Genomic DNA, 15,966 nt, shown 5'->3' with positions numbered 1-15,966 from the left:
AAAAAAAGAAATGAAACCTTCATGGATATTACAGGAAAATCCCAAACCATGCCAGACCTGATTACTTCTTACTCCTACAACTGTATAGAATCTGTTTTCGCTAATATCACACCAGAAAGCTTAGTCAAGCTTTTATTACCAGATAAGATTCCACCATCAGTAACTTTTGAAAGTACTGCTAATAAGGATGCAAGAGACAGACCCTCTATACATCAACAAGTGGACATTTGTTAAACATGTTGAATAAAAGCTCCAATGCCCTTTAGTAATCTGCATCATGAAACTTGAGCTCCTAGTACAGAGTTTTATATTCCAGATGTTTGAAATATTTCTAAGATTCAAGTAAACAATAAATTATTTGCTGGCTAATGATTTGAGCTACCTCAGGTCTACAAAAAAATATAAGATAAAATACATAAAATATAGAAGCCAAAATTTATGTTAACTGTAGCTAGCTAATTCAGCCAATATATGAACTGTAGTCATATTTTAATAAGCGTACATAAATATGTTTCTATATACCTTTAATTCACCTGTTTTATGTACAGAGCCTAATACAGTGCCTGGCTACAGTAAATGTTCCATACATACTTGTCAGCCACTACCTATAAAAGAGAACACTTGAGTAGTTTTCTACACTAATAATAGGATTCCTTTTAGTTTTATCTTGAATAGATGAAACTTTTGAAACCTTGAACTTTTTCTGATCCCCTATACCATATTTGTCAGCACATCTTTGCTTGTACATGACAGAAACCCCCTCAAAATGGCTTAGGGAAAAAAAGGGAATTTTACTGCCACATAGGACTGAAACTGGAACTGGCATCAATGCATTTGGATTCCAGGGCTCAAGTGACATATTTGGAACCAGGTCATGAGTTCTATTTTCCTTTGGGTTGACTCCATTACCAGACAAGCAAAATAGCTACCAACAGCTCCAATGCTACAGCATATTTCCTTAGCAGTTCCTATGGGGAGAGTTTTTTTCCCTCCAGTTCTTCTGGAAGCTCTTAGACTTCAACCCCATTGGCTCCAATTGACTGACTTTGGATAAGGTGCCCCACCCTTGGATCCATAGAGTGTAGATCCACCCACACTTTAGCCAAATGTGCTAAAACCATAGGAAGGGAGAATGGGAGAGGGTTAATGCTCCCAAGGAAAATTGAAGTGGTTTTTACCAGAATAGGAAGGAATGGAAACCAGCAGTGGCTACCCAGGGTTGACTTGGATGTTTTAGAATTACCAAACCTCTATTTACATAACTAAATACACGTGCAATCTAAATTTTTGAAAAATAGCAGGCGTTTGCTAAATAAATGCATCTTTAAGACAAAACTTTTTCTAACAGATTGCATCCAAATACCCTCCTCTAACAAAATTCTATAGCTAGCCCCAGATGCCAGGCAGACCAAAGCAACAGATGTTGTCCATCAGCAATGATATTTTCAAATTCTTGCTAGATTTCACCTGAAGCCTCTAAAAACTGGTATGGAATTCAAGCAAAAGAAGTCTCAAACCAGTTGCCTTCTATACTTGTATACACCTTGTCGTCTTCGTTTTATGTTTATTTTTTTTCTGAGAGAGAAGGAGAGGGCAGGGCATGCGCAGAGAGAGGGGGCAAGACAGAATCCCAAGCAGGTTCTGTGCTGTCAGCACAGACTCCAATGTGAGGCTTGCTCAGGCACCATGAGATCATGACCTGAGCAGAAAACAAGAATCAGGTGCTCAATTGATTGAGCCACCCAGGCGCCCCACCCCCCACCATCTTCTTTTTCTGTATCAACAACATCGGTATTCCTCCAGTTAGGCAGGCTGAAAGCTAGGCATTTGTCTTTAGTTCCTTGCTGTTTCTCTTCTTCCATACCCAGTTACCTTTCTACTCTATTTTAGAAATATTTCTAAAGTTTATCCCCATCTCTACATCCACACTCTGTCAATATCCATTGCCATTGTTCGGGTCAAATTCCAATGATCCATTCCCTAGATTCTACAATGTGAGTTATCTGTAAAAATCATGGATCTGATCATGCCACTCCCAATAAATTTTTCTAGAAGCAACTTAGGCATCTTAAGACTTGAAATGTCCTTATCCTTTGACCCACTAATTTCTCAGCTAGCTACCCATCAGAGCATAATAATAATAAAATGCAGATCAGACTCATGCACCAAAATATTTACTATGGCATAATTTAGAACAATAAAATTAAAGAAACCTGACTGCCCAACCATAGGGAAAACTTTAAGTAAATAGAGTCAGCCCACATGAAAAATATTGTAAGACCATTGAAAATTAGGCTTCCAAATAAATTTTGGTAACATTGGATATTTCCCATAATAGAATATTGAAAAAGATTTTTTAAATCAGGATTTAAAAAATGGAGAGGAAAGAAGAAAGAGGAAGGAGGGATCATATATTTGTCCAGCTCCCTCGTTTCCCACAGGCTGAGACTCACCTCATGGGGAGTTAGTGCCCACACTTCCACGTTGCATCATCTAGCCTCTTCTGTGATCTCTGGGCCATGGGCTCCTTGGGCCCCAGTTCTCACACAGTATCACAAAGAGGGTTAGATAGTAATTAACACACACACTGAGTTTCAATAAGGAGAGGAATTTTACCCAAGGTCGGAGAACCTAAGTCTATTACAATGGGCAGTAAACCTCTTTGGCCCTTTGCTCCAGAGAGAGAGAGACACTGTCTTTATCTTCCAAGGTTGTTTACCACACAGACATCCTTGAGAGCTAGTCTGGGACAAAGGCAGTCAGTGCCTCTGGAAACAAATGCGCAGAAGCACAGGAGAACCATAGAACATTGTCTCCTAACATAGATCCACCCACAGCAGCCAAGTGCTTATTTCCTGAGTGCAAATGCTACCAAACCATGATCAACACATGAAATATACATCTGCAGCAGCTGAGAACAGTGACTTAAGTAAGTGATGCAACATATTATTGTCAAAGACAAAGCCGGACACTAGTTCAAGCAGTGAGGACAGATTTTATTTGGTAATGCTATTGCAGTAGGGAAGAGGGTTCAGTGTGCACTGAACTCAATTTCCTTGAAACAAAAGGATAGAGGGTTTTTTTTAATGTTTATTTATTTGAGAGAGAGAGAGAGAGAGAATGAGTGCCGGAGGGGCAGAGAGAGAGAGAGAGAGAGAAGGACAAAGGATCCAAAACGAGCTCTTTGCTGACAGCAGAGAGCTTCATGTGGGGCTTGAACTCATGAAATCATGACCTGAATCAAAGATGAGCACTTAACTGAGCTACCCAGGTGCTCCAGGATAGATTTTTTTAAAAGTCTGAGTGTACTAAGGAAATGGAATGGCAAGGTGTTAAGAGGCATTAGTCCATATGACTAGGAAACCTGGATTTGTAAATTGGAGCTTATCTGGAGGAGAAATAAACTTGTATCTTTTTAAAACCCTTTTAAAACATTTATTTACATGAGAGAGAGAGAGGCAGAGCATAAGCAGGGTCAGAGAGAAAGGGAGACACAGATTCCAAAGGAGGCTCCAGGCTCTGAGGTGTCAGCACAGAGCCCTACATGGGGCTCAAACTCACAGACCATGAGATCACAACCCGAACTGAAGTCGGACGCTTAACTGACTGAGTCACCCAGATGTCCCAATACATTTCTATCTTTATGACAGGAGGCAATGGTACGAGTTGAAGCAAGGGAGGTGTTGTACCCAGATTTTAATATCGCCCCCAAAAACCAGAAACCGCCAGGGAGGCCGAATTACACATGCAAAAGCAAAGGGCTTTATTAGGAATTTAGGCCCAGCCAGCCTAAACTCGGGCTCCCAGACTTCAACAACACGCTGGATCCATGTGGAGCGATCCCCGAACATGGCCGGGTAGGGCCTTTTATGAGTTTGGGAAGGGGAGTTACAGGAAATTGTGACTCAGGTACAGGGGTCCAATCAATATAGCATCACATCATTGACAGTAACTTTAACCAATTACAGAGTGGACCCAGAACCCTCACGTAGGGCGTGACTAGGACCCTCACGTAGGGCGTGACTAGTCTTAACCTCCATCTTTAGGCCCGCCCCCAGAAATGTTAATGGTGTTAGCTGGCCTTCAAGGTCAGAGGGGAAACCTGAATCAGACCTGCATCCTTACACAGGCACCAAAGTTGTCCCTTATTCTCCGTTTCGCATTTATCATATTGAATTTTAGGAAATCTTTTATTCATGCAGATGCAGACACTGAGGGTGAGAGTTATCTCCCTAAATGCTTGCATTTCAAAGAGACATCTCTCCAGACCTTGAGGAAATAATTTTGGGTGGTAGATATACCTCTCAAAGGACAGAGAATGGACTTATAATTGCAAGCTTTATAAAATAACTGCTCTAAGAGGTAGTGTACGGCCCTATTACCAGGTTTTGGCTGGTACAAACAGTAAATTCTGCGGGCAGCATTGAGCTCTCTCAGGCAGGCATTTTAAGGGGGCTGGGGGTAGGTCTAGGATCATAAGCTACTAAAGCCATGCTAGAGTTTGTCAAGTCTCTCAGTGCAAAGATTTCAATGGCCTAGTTACATGACAAGCATTCTGTGGTCCTCAATTCAATTGTATAACTGGCTACAAGAAGAAAGTAAGATGCGCATCTTAACATCAATGTAATAAAGAAAACATGAGACCATTTTGCTCAATGAACTTTTAATAGAACACCTTCAAGGCCATAAGATGCTTGCACAAATACTGAAAGATATTATTATAATGGTAGTACTGATTACTCTGTAGTTATTGTTGACTTGTTTCAAGTCACTTCATGTTTGTAATGCCTTCAAATAGATCAACAAACTTCCACTATTCGAAAGCATGCCACAGGAAGAAAAAGGTGAGGAACCACCATCATAATCATGCCCAAACATAAATGGAGCGCCCACGTGTGAATCACTGGGCTTGGTGCTCTGGAGGAGAAATCAAGGAAAACGAACCCACAGTCTGCCCTTTGAAAAATTTCTGTTACAAAGAAGAAAACAAGATAGACATAACTACTTTTAAAAACAAGTGAAAATATATGTAAACAAGTGAATTATATATAAACATATATATATTTTTAAATGTTTTATTTTTGAGAGAGGGAGAGACAGAAGGCAAGTGGGGGAGCGGCAGAGAGAGAGGGAGACACAGAATCCAAAGCCGGCTCCAGGCTTAAGGCTGTGACCACAGAGCCCGATGCGCAGGGCTTGAACCAATGAACTGTGAGACCATGACCTGAGCCGAAGTCAAATACTTAACCAATCCAGCCACCCAGATGCCCCATATACATTTTAATAGATCAAATACCATATCTAAAAATTACAAAATAATTATAGAGTAAAGATGGTCTTATCAAAAGAGACTTTATTGAATTCTACTGATCATTAACACCAACTCTATTTTTAAAAAGAGATGTAAGAAAGAAAGATAAGACACAAACATAGATTTACTATAGGTTGTACAAAAAAATAAACCGAGCTTCCAGGTATTTATGTAAAGATTAGTCTAAAGCTGATTTTAATGTAGGAGAACATTTCCTGGCGAGACAGCCACAGTCTAACTGTAAATAGTACAGTTCCAGAAAAAAAAGAGATATGATAATTGGAGCTAAAATAAAGCCAGGATGTATAAAAGACAGGACAGGAGTAAATTCCATATATATTTCAAAGCTAGAGACTTTCCTATACTGGGAAAGTATTTTAATAAACAAATAAAATACTATCTCTAAGCAATATCTTTACATTTTGTAATTTTTGTTTTTATTTTGTTCTATGTACCCTATGAGCATTCAGTAAACGTTTGATTTACATATCTTGTAGCCCATTAAAACTATACTTGTAATAAATGTTTCTGAATATAGGTTAACTCATAATTTATTTCACAATATAAGGCCATGTAATTAAATGTGACTAACTTGAAATTCTTTTGCATGACAACTTACATCCATCTAATACAGTGTAGAGAGATCACTTGCCAGTGCCCATTCTATAACCAAATGCAAAATATTGGCATATCACTGAGTAGTTCAAACGTTATTTACACTCTTATTTGTGGTACCTTCTAGTATATTCTGGTTTATCTTCAAGAACTTAAGGGCTTAAAAAATTTTTTTAAATGTTTATTTATTTTCAGGGAGAGAGAGAGACAGAGTATGAGCAGGGGAGGGTCAGAGAGAGAGTAAGACAGGGAATCCGCAGAAGGCTCCAGGCTCTGAACTGTCAGCACAGAGCCTGACATTGGGCTCAAACTCACGAACCATGAGATCATGACCTGGGCCATCCAGGTTCCCCAGAACTTAAAGACTTTAATATGCAGAATACAAACATTGTATCTGAACTATATGTTGCTTAAATACTAGTTTTGCAAATCTAATTGAAATTATTCCCCCTTGGGGCACCTGAGTGGCTCAGTCAGCTAAGCGTCAGACATTGGCTTGGGTCATGATCTCACAGTTTGTGGGTTCGAGCCCCACGTCAGGCTCTGGGCTCATAGCTCAGAGCCTGGATCCTGCTTCAGATTCTGTGTGTCTCTCTCTCTCTGACTCTCTCTCTCTCTGTCTCTGTCTCTCTCAAAAATAAATAAACATTAAAAAAATAAATAAATAAAAATAAGAAATAAAATAAAATTACTCCCCCTACCACCAACGACACTAACTTGAGATTCTCCAGTGGCTTCCTACTACTTTAAAAAAAAAAAGACTAAATCCTTAGCCAGGCCAAGAAGCAAAGTATGGTCTGGCACCTATTTCTCCACCTGCATTTCACACTCTCTCCTCACTCTTTAGGCCTTCCTGCCATCCTAGACTTCTTATTTTCTTTTGTTTCCTAGAACATGTCATATTACCCTGCCACAGGGCCTTTTCATATGCTGATCTTCCTCTAGGTCCTTCATCTGGTTGTACTGGTACTCTGCCGCCATTCCTGAGTCAATTCCTGAATAGCCTGAAGAGGTACTCCTCTTCTTAAACACCCTTATAACACCAGGTTCCTTTTACTTAATACTTATTAAAGTTGTGGGCACTTGGGTGCCTCAGTAGGTTAAGCTTCTGGTTTCAACTCAGATCATGATCTCAGAGTTTGCAAGTTGGAGCCCTGCATCCGGCTCTGGAGCCTGCTTTGGATTCTGTGTCTTCCTTTCTTTCTGCCCCTCCCCGGCTCCCTCTCCGTCTCTCTCTCTCTCTCTCTCTCTCTCTCTCTCTCTTTCTCAAAAATAAATAAACATTAAACAAAACTTTAATACTTAACAAAATTGTAATTTTTTATCTACTTGCACAATTCATTGATGTTAGACTCCCCTATTAGCTATAAGCTTCTTGAGGGCCTTCATGAGGAAGAAATAGGAGCGGGGGAGAGCACGAAAATGGACAGTGGCCCCCTTTGTGGTACAGGTAGAGAGGCCTGATAGGTGGTTGGGTGCTACTAGGGAACAGGCAGACAACTCTGTGCACTTACCTGGACCATGGGCCTCAGACAAAGATCCCCTGATAGGAGAGGGGTAGTTACACAATCTATCAGCTTCCAGGAAGGGGTAGGAAATCCACGTGCATCCAGGAATACCATATAAATACCAACACAAAGCAGAGGTCTGATACTCCTGGGTTGGGAACAGAAGACCCTCCCCAGATAAGATCAGAGATACCAGGTAGCATTCAACTGTCGTAGGGAGAAGGCAGGAGTACAAAAAAGTCTGACAGCCGGGCCCAGCCTCACAGACCTGCCGAAGCCAGAGAAGCTGGACAGCAAGGACCAAGAACATCTCCCCTATTTCTACCATAAGTTTATGAGTGACGAGCATCAGTGGTCTGCTGAGGAAAGGGCAAGAACATAGAGAGAGACCTTGTTCTGTTAAAATCCTGCAGGGACTACTGAAATAGGGGGAGCAGGAGCAGATTAACATTGATACAGTACTGTTATTTAATCTACAAACTTTATGCAAATTTTGCCCATTGTCCAATTAATGTCCTTTACAGAAAAAATTTAAAAATTTTTAGAGGTGGCTGGGTGGCTCAGTTGGTTAGGCCTCCGACTTCAGCTCAGGTCATGATCTCACGGTTCCTGGGTTCGAGCCCCGTGTTGGGCTCTGTGCTCAGAACCTGGAGCCTGCTTCCGATTCTGTGTCTCCCTGTCTCTCTTTGCCTCTCCTCCTCTCATGCTTTGTCTCTCTCTGTCTCAAAAATAAATAAAACATTAAAAAAATAAATAAAATAAAAAAACTTTTAGATAGGATCTAGGATTCTATTCACATGTTGCAGTTTTGTTTCCATGTCTTTTTGTTTAAATTTTTCTTTTAATGTTTTTTTTATTTTTGAGACAGAGAGACACAGAGTGTGAACAAGGGAGGGACAGAGAGAGAGAGGGAGACACAGAATCTGAAATAGGCTCCAGGCTCTGAACTGTCAGCACAGAACCCGATGCGGGGCTGGAACCCACGAACTGTGAGATCATGACCTGAGCTGAAGTCGGACGCTTAACCGACTGAGCCACCCAGGTGCCTCTCCATGTCTGTTTTAATCTGGAAAAGTTTCTGGGTCTTTTTTATCTTCCATCATTCTGACATTTTGAAGAGTGCAGATTATTTTGTTGAATGTTCCTCAGCTGGGTTTGTCTGATGTTTCCTCATTGCTAGATTCATGTTCTACATTTTTAGCCGTAATACAAAATCATGTTGTGTCTGTCTTGGTACATCATATCCAGAGGCAGATGGTTTCTATTTGTTCTGTTATTGGTTCTATCAGCTTTGGTCACTTGGTTTCTCCACTATAAAGTTGCAATTAATTACTATCTTGTGGGGAATTAATCAGAAAATTTGATTAATAAGCATTGAAAAATAAATCGATAATTAATATTTGCAGTTTGGTTCTTATAATCTTTCAAGGCATGCTGTTTATGAGAGGTGTGTGAGGTCTACTAAAAAGATTATAAACCACTGATTTAGAGTATCATTATTTTGATCTCTGACAAAAATGCATATGACAGAATCTTTCATCTGTTCACGATGTTCATTAAAGTCTATAGAGAATTTTCTGTGAATGCTTAGAATAAAAACCTTTCTTCAGAATAATTGGCTTTGTTCAACGGACAGTCAACTAGTTTATTATACACTGAAATTGTGTTTTTTTTTAAGTTCGCAATGAAGCATTTTGAACATTGGCACATCTTAAAACATATCCTTTCCTGTAAATTAACTTTGTTGTTGAAATTTTTTATCCGTTCATATTAATTTTTAAATATCATATAATACACAGTCCTGTGAGTAAAAATCTAATTATGGAAAGCGAACTATGTGAATATCTTATAATTTGTGTTGATCCACATTCTAAAGGGGTTGACACAGTGACAGGACTCTTGGAAAACTACAAGAGAAATAGGCCCATTTAAGTCATTATTCAGTGAGTTATCTGAGTTATTTCTTTTCTCTTGAGCAGGACTGGGGAAAAATTTTAAATTAAATCTTCAAAAAATTTTGAACAATAACTTAGAGCTTTAGCCAAAAAATAGAGAAGCGAGTGGAGACCCGAGTGGATGACCAGACTAGACAGAACGGGGAAAACTCTAGACATTTTGAAATTAGATGAGACACTTTATATGTAAGAAATGCAGTGTTAACATCCTAACTTTGCTGCAGAATGTAAGTAGTAAAGTAAGAAGGTACGTATATAATATACTCATTTCACAAAGAGTTGTGGAACATTCCCCAGAAAAGCAATCATTTGGCTACTTAGTAATCCTTCTCAAAACAGGAATTAAGTGAAAAAAAGGATTTAATTGGAAAAATTCAATGGCACTGATTGATTTGTTTGTTAGACAGTAAGTGAACTTGAGTTGGGTTACAGTGAACTGGCAGATCAAAAAGAAGGCCAGCAGGTCGAAAAGGTATTTGATAATGCTTATCATTATGTTGTCGTGGTGGTCATTATCAGATGGGAAGAGTAAAGGTTGTTTCAGACAATGTCATGCACTCACTGGTGATACATCTGCATGAAAACCTGTGCCATACAGCGCAAGTCCAGGTTAGTTCCACGTGACTGTGAGACGGGCCTTTGGGAAAAATAATGACAAACAAATAAAAAATGAGATGGGTTAAGGATGGATCTCAGAAAAAGTGACAGAAATAAAATATTTTGTAATTGGAAGGAAACAGGATGGTTCTCAACTCCATAATCATAAATTGAGGGGTTATAGCCTTTGAACACAATACACCTTTAAGAAATGCTTATAAGTGTACTGTTAAATTATTGACATCATCTGATATAATTTTTGAGCACCATTAAATTTTCCTTATGATCATTGCTTCATATCCTGTGGAATATTGTGTAGGTAAATTATAAGAGATTGACACAACATGGTCATAGAGAGTGTCTTATTGTAAGTAGTAGAAACATAAAACTAGGTCTACATCATATTTATGTGTTATTAAAAATAAAATTAGTTGTCTTCCTTCCTTTTTTTAAATTCATTTTTAAATGAATACAAGCTAATACAAGTTAGCTACCATATAGTGCAGCAATGATTTCAGGAGTAGATTCCTCAATGCCCCTTACCCATTTAGCCCATCCCCCTTCCCACAACCCATCCAGTAACCCTCTATTTGTTCTCCATGTTTAAGAGTCTCTGATGTTTTGTCCCCCTTCTTGTTTTTATATTATTTTTGCTTCCCTTCCCTGATGTTCATCTGTCTGTGTCCTAAAGTCCTCATATGAGTGAATTCATATATTTGTCTTTCTCTGACTGACTAATTTCACTTAGCATAAAACCCTCTAGTTCCATCTATGTAGTTGCAAATGGCAAGATTTCATTCTTTTTGATTGCTGAGCAATAGTCCATCGTGTGTGTGTGTGTGTGTGTGTGTGTGTGTCCCACATCTTCTTTACCAACTCATAAGTTGATGGACATTTGGGCTCTTTCCATACTTTGGCTATTGTTGATAGTGCTGCTATAAACATTGGGGTGCATGTGCTCTTTGAAACAGCATAACTGTATTCCTTGGTAGTAGTGCAATTGATGGGTCATAGGGTAGTTCTATCTTTAATTTTTTGAGGAAGCTCCATACTGTTTTCCCAGAGTGGCTGCACCACTTTGCATTCCCACCAGCAGTGCCAAAGAGATCCTCTTTCTCCACATCCTCACCAACATCTGTTGTTGCTGGAGTTGTTCATTTTAGCCATTCTGACAGGTGTGAGGTGATATCTCAGTGTGGTTTTGATTTGTATTTCCTAGGTGACGTTGAGTATTTTTTCATGTGTCAGTTGGCCATCTGGATGTCTTCTTTGGAGAAGTGTCCATTCATGTCATTTGCCCATTTCTTTACTGGATTATTTGTTGGTTTGGGTGTTGAGTTTGAGAAGTTCTTTATAGATTTTGGATACTGACCCTTTATCTAGTATGTTGTTTGCAAGTATCTTCTCCCATTCTGCCAGTAGCCTTTTAGTTTTGCTAGTTGTCTTCCTTCCTAATAAAATTAGTGGCTTAATGTATGATTGATAAAGTGATAGAAAAATACACATTAGCTTTGAAACTTTCCAAATGTTCAATGCTGTAGGGCTCTGTTGTCTTGAAATTCCAATGATAAAAAACCGTGCATTTTCATTTTGCACTGGGAAAGTTATGTGAATAATTTTGGTGGTCAGGGATGATCACTCTAATAATATAACACTTGATGTGGAACATGAAGGAAGGGAGGAAGCAATTCACATGGACATCTAGGAAAAGAGCATTACTGGTAGAGAAAAGAGTCAGTGCAAATAGCCTGATATGGTACCAGGTTTGATCCACTTAAGGATTAGCATAAACGCCCAAATGACTGGTGTATAATAGCTAATGTAAGGTGGCATGAGATAAGACCAGATCTTATCTAATGGGGTAGGTGAGGGGGCAGATTGTTTAGGGACTTATGGGTTAGCGTTAAGAACTTTGGCCTTTAAATCTGAGTGAGATGGCCAACATTGGAGGGATTTTAAGGAAAGAAGTGACATAATCTGACTTAGGATATTTTGAAAGATTCACTTTGGCTGCTGCACTGAATGGTGTCAAGGGTCCCAGGAGCCTGAAGCAGTAATTGATACAAGAGATAAGGATAGTTGGGCAAGTGGTTTAGTAGAGGTAGATTCTAGATCTATTTTTAGGTACAATGAACAGGTTTGCTAATGGACTTGGATGGGTATGTTTAAGAAAGAGAAATTAAGCATATATATAAGGCTTTTGGTCTACACAACTGGAAGGATGGATGTACCATTTTCTGAGATTGGAATGATTTCAGGAAAGAAAAAAGGTTGGGTAGTGTTGGGATGAACTACCATTTTTATCATCTGTGAAATCGTCACATATGTGTAGCCATTTCTGGCTTTTCTATTCTATTCCATCCATCTACTTGTGAACCTGTTCTAATACCACTTTATTTTGATTACTATAGTGTCCGTGTACATTTTTGATATCTTGTAGGGCAAGGCTGTCACTATTATTCTTTCTCAAAAAAATTTTTTTGGGGGGAATGTTCTTCCTGATGAATGTCAGGTTCAAGTATTCTAGTTATTGAAAACACACTGAATTTATAGGTTAATTTGAAAACTTTCCACTGTCTAATCTTCCTATCCAGGAACATGATATTTGTTTATTTTTCTTTTAATATGCCCTACAGTAAAATTAGTAGTGTTCTTCATGTGGGACTTCTTCACATCTTGTTAATTTTGTAGAAATGGATATTTGAATTCTAATTATGGAAGAAGAAATAAGAGTATGAAGATATTAGCATTGCTGCAATAACAAATGATCCAAGCATCTCAGTAGTTTATAATAACCAACATTTCTTTCCTGTTCACATTGTGTGTGCTGTGTTCACGTGTGTGTAGGTAGTTGTGGTCAGCTACAGTGACACGGCCTGGCTATATTTTGCTTTATATGTCTTCTCAGTCTAGGTCTCAGGCTGAAGGAGCAGAGGGAAAAGAGCAAAGCCCACCATGGAAAGGCTCTTAAAGTTTTAGAACATGTAGTATACCTTTTATGCTCACAACCCATTGGTCACAGCAAGTCACATGGCCAGATCCAATGTTAATAGGGGCCAACTAAGTGTCAACTCACATGGCAACAATGGGTGAGGATGTTAAATCTTCTTGCAGGGGAGGAGTGAATGAATAAATGGAGATAATAATACAATCTGCCATAATATCCCAAAGGAATAGGAGTCATGTAATAAAACTCACTACCCTACGAATGCTTAGAACTTTAGAACTCCCAGAGTGAAGTGGACAATTTTTTAGGATATTGAGGGAAGGAAAGGGAATGCCAGTAAGCATAAATATGACACTTTCACAAGAAGACAAAATATGTTCCTCCATGCACCTCTAGCCATTCTCCTCTTCTCAAGGGTCGATAGGGTTCAAACCTCCTATAGGGGTGCCTGAGTGGCTCTCAGTCAGTCAATTGTCTGACTTCAGCTCAGGTCACCATCTTAGAGTTTATGAGTTCCAGCCCCAAGTCAGGCTCTGTACTGACAGTGCCTGGAAATTCAGATTCTGTGTCTCCCTCTGTCTCTTCCCCTCCTCCGCTCACACTCTGTCTCTCTCTCAAAAATAAATACACATTAAAAAAATTTTTTTTAAAGGGTCAGTGGGTGTTCAAGGATGGGTGGTCAGGATGTAAATGAGGGTAGGCAGTCTGCTGGGTAGATGACTCTGCTAAATTTGTCTAGTAATAAATACCATGACGGTAGTCCTCTGCTATTGACCCTAACAGCAAAGAGAGGGTGAAGACCAGAGATTATGAATAGAATGAGATAAAGTTGCAGAGATTCTTGAGATGACAATTTTCCATGTGGTTTTATGAGAAAGTATAGATGTTATGTTCATTTAAATAATTCATACTCTCAGCTGTTAATATTTGTCAACATGATAACTAATAATTGAATCTTTAAACTTAAGTAGAGACCCGCAACTTGTATTATTTAGTCTATTATTATTGGAAAGAAAGTGATTTATCCAGCAAAAATTTTTTGAGGACATATTATGAGCTAAGTATTATCTTAGGCACTGAGGATAGAGCCAAGTGCCAACTCTTGGGAAGAGAGTATAGGGACAGACATAGATGATAATACATATGTGCATACTTAACAAAATATGTCAAGGGGTAGTAGGGACTATGGAGGAAAAAGTGGCAGGGAAATGAGATGTGGCTGGTTTGTAGGGAGGACCTCTTTAATGATGTAACATTTCAGTGGGGACCTTAATGAGTTAACAGAGTGAAGGACCTCTTCATATAGTGCCTGAGTGGATATGTGGGGGAAGAATGTGGCAGACTGCAAAGACTAAATACAACATTGCCCCATTAAGGTCAGTCAAAGACCAGCAAAAGGGCCAGTGTTGCATGAATGGAATAAGCAAGTTGATAAGGGATGAGATATGGTCAGAGAAGTAACCAAGAGCTGCAGGACATTTAGGTCTTGCTTGGGAGTTTGGTGGTGGTGTTAGACATTCCAGAACTTAATTTATTAAAAATGAGCAGTATTCTAGCCACATCAAAGATATGTTCTCATTCATTGCCCTCCTTTCATATATGTATTAATGTCCTTGTGGCTGATCAGAGTAGAAGGCAGGGATGTAATAATACAGTGTATACTGCATTTTAAAAATCTGTACTTTGTTCAATAATCACAAATCCATCAATGTGATACATCACATTAACAAAAGAAAAGATAAAAACCATATGATCCTGTCAATAGATGCATAAAAAGCATTTGACAAAATACAACATCCCATCTTAATAAAAACCCTTGAAAAAGTCGGGATAGAAGGAACTTACTTAAACATTATTGAAGCAATTTATGAAAAGCCCACAGCTAATATCATTCTTAAAGGGAAAAAACTGAGAGCTTTCCCACTGAGATCAGGAACATGACAGGGGTGTCCACTCTCACCACTGTTGTTTAACATAGTGCTAAAAGTCCTAGCATCAGCAATCAGAGAACAAAAAATAAGAGGCATCAGAATTGGCAAAGATGAAGTCAAACTTTCACTTTTCGCAGACGACATGATACTCTACATGGAAAACTCAATAGACTCCACCAGAAGACTTCTAGAACTGATCCATGAATTCAGCAAAGTTGCAGGGTACAAAATCAACATACAGAAATCGGTTGCATTTTTCTGCACCAAAAATGAAACAACAGAAAGAGAAATAAGGAAGCTGATCCCATTCAGAGTTGCAAAATAAATCCATAAAATACCTAGAAATAAACCTAACCAGAGATGTAAAAGACCTGTATGATGAAAACTATGGAAAACTTATGAAGGAAATTGAAGAAGACACAAAGAAATGGAAAAACATTCCATGCTCATGGATCAGAAGAATAAACATTGTTAAAATGTCATTGTTACCCAAAGCAGTCTGCACCTTCAATGCAATCCCCATCAAAACTGCAACAGCATTCTTCTCAAAGCTAGAGCAAATTATCTTAAAATTCGTACCACAAAAAACCCGCCAAAGTAATATTGCAGAAGAAAACCAAAACAGGAGGCATCACAATCCCAGACTTTAGCCTTTACTACAAAGCTGTCATCATCAAGACAGTATGGTATTGACACAAAAACAGACACATAGACCAACGGAATAGAATAGAAAACCCAGACTGGGCTCACAAATGTATGGCCTATTAATATTTGACAAAGCAGGAAAGAGTATCTAATGGAATAAAGACAGCCTCTTTAACAGGTGGTGCTGGGAGAGCTGGACAACAACATGCAGAAGAATGAAACTAGACCACTTTCTTTCACCATTCACAAAAATAAACTCAAAATGGATGAAGGACCTGAATATAACACAGGAAATCATCAAAACCCTAGAAGAGAAAGCAGGAAACAACCTCCTTGACCTCAGCCACAGCAATTTCCTACTTGACACATCCCCAAAGGCAAAGGAATCAAGAACAAAAATGAACTATTGGGACCTCATCAAGATAAAAGGCTTCCACACTGCAAAGGAAAAAAAAAA

General features: G+C 38.9%; 1 long non-coding RNA gene across 2 annotated transcripts in view; it reads right to left on the bottom strand.

Annotated features, from left to right (window-relative positions):
* Window positions 1-4,646: 4,646 nt before the first annotated feature.
* Window positions 4,647-15,966, bottom strand: part of LOC115301787 — a 62,655-nt gene continuing 51,335 nt past the window's right edge. The window contains exon 5 of one of the 2 annotated variants that reach the window (XR_003913287.1): window positions 4,647-4,969. This is a non-coding gene — a long non-coding RNA (uncharacterized LOC115301787). Of the gene's footprint in view, window positions 4,970-9,731; window positions 10,027-15,966 lie in introns of those variants that run through there. The other variant, XR_003913286.1, reaches the window with a different exon arrangement.

The sequence above is a fragment of the Suricata suricatta genome, chromosome 9 (genome assembly GCF_006229205.1).
Source record: "Suricata suricatta isolate VVHF042 chromosome 9, meerkat_22Aug2017_6uvM2_HiC, whole genome shotgun sequence".
NCBI lineage: Eukaryota > Metazoa > Chordata > Mammalia > Carnivora > Herpestidae > Suricata > Suricata suricatta.
The sequence above is the reverse complement of the archived record's forward strand: the minus strand, read 5'-3'. Positions and strand labels throughout refer to the sequence as shown.